This window comes from Myotis brandtii, unplaced genomic scaffold (genome assembly GCF_000412655.1).
Source record: "Myotis brandtii unplaced genomic scaffold, ASM41265v1 scaffold532, whole genome shotgun sequence".
In the NCBI taxonomy this organism is placed as follows: domain Eukaryota; kingdom Metazoa; phylum Chordata; class Mammalia; order Chiroptera; family Vespertilionidae; genus Myotis; species Myotis brandtii.
The window spans coordinates 665,938-666,932 of record NW_005369955.1 but is presented as its reverse complement, the minus strand read 5'-3'; positions in this window follow the sequence as shown (position 1 = coordinate 666,932).

Genomic DNA, 995 nt, shown 5'->3' with positions numbered 1-995 from the left:
TCGGGTCCCCCCGTGCTCTCCCAAGGCCTCCCAACTCATCGGGAGAGTCCCACCGTCCACAAGGCCCTGCCTGCCCTGGCCCCTGGGGAAGCCCTGCCACCCTTCCTAGCAGCGCACCTTAGCAACACCAGCCTCCTCTTCCTCGCCTGCAACCGCCTGCTTGGTTTCCTTGCTTCCACCACCGTAGACCTGCCCACCTTTACCACTCCTCCCTGGTCCATTCACAATCAAGAGCCAGAGAGATTGTTTTAAAAACTCAGACAGCTCTGACCCGTTTGGCTCAGTGGATAGAGCGTGGCCTGCGGACTGAAGGGTCCCGGGTTCGATTCCAGTCAAGGGCACGTACCTTGGTTGCGGGCACATCCCTAGTAGGGGACGTGCAGGAGGCAGCTGATCGATGTTTCTAACTCTCTATCCCTCTCCCTTCCTCTCCGTAAAAATCAATAAAGTATTAAAAAAAACAACAAACAACTTAAGACAAACCCCATCATCCCTCTCCTATCTTTCACCCTCTTCCCATTCTCCTTAGGATAAAAGCCACCAGGACACCGCTCAGGCCTCCCGGCCGGCTCACCGGCTCCACAGCAGGTCCCTGGCGCTTTCCCGAACAGCTCGGGCCGCAGGGCCTCTCTCGGCAGCGGCCTCTCCTGCAGGGAAGCGCGTCCTCCGACATCAGGCGGCTTCCTCTCCCCGCTGCCCAGCCTTCCTCCCACCGCCCGGTTAAGACGGTGGCCGCTTCTCCGTATCCTCTCGCACCGCTCTGCCTCCCTTCACGGTATGGACGAGCATCCCGCTGGTGCCTGCTCCCGTTCCGCCTTCCCTCCGCCATGCCGGCGTCAGGAACGCGCTCCCTCTTTACATGCTGCATCCTCGGTCCTAGCGGAAAAGACACCGCCCACTTCCTGAGCGACAGGACCGCGGGGGAACCTCCTCCCGCCTCTGGGAACTGCTGCGCCGCCACCCGCTCTAGCAGCACCCGCCCTCCCTCGGGCTCT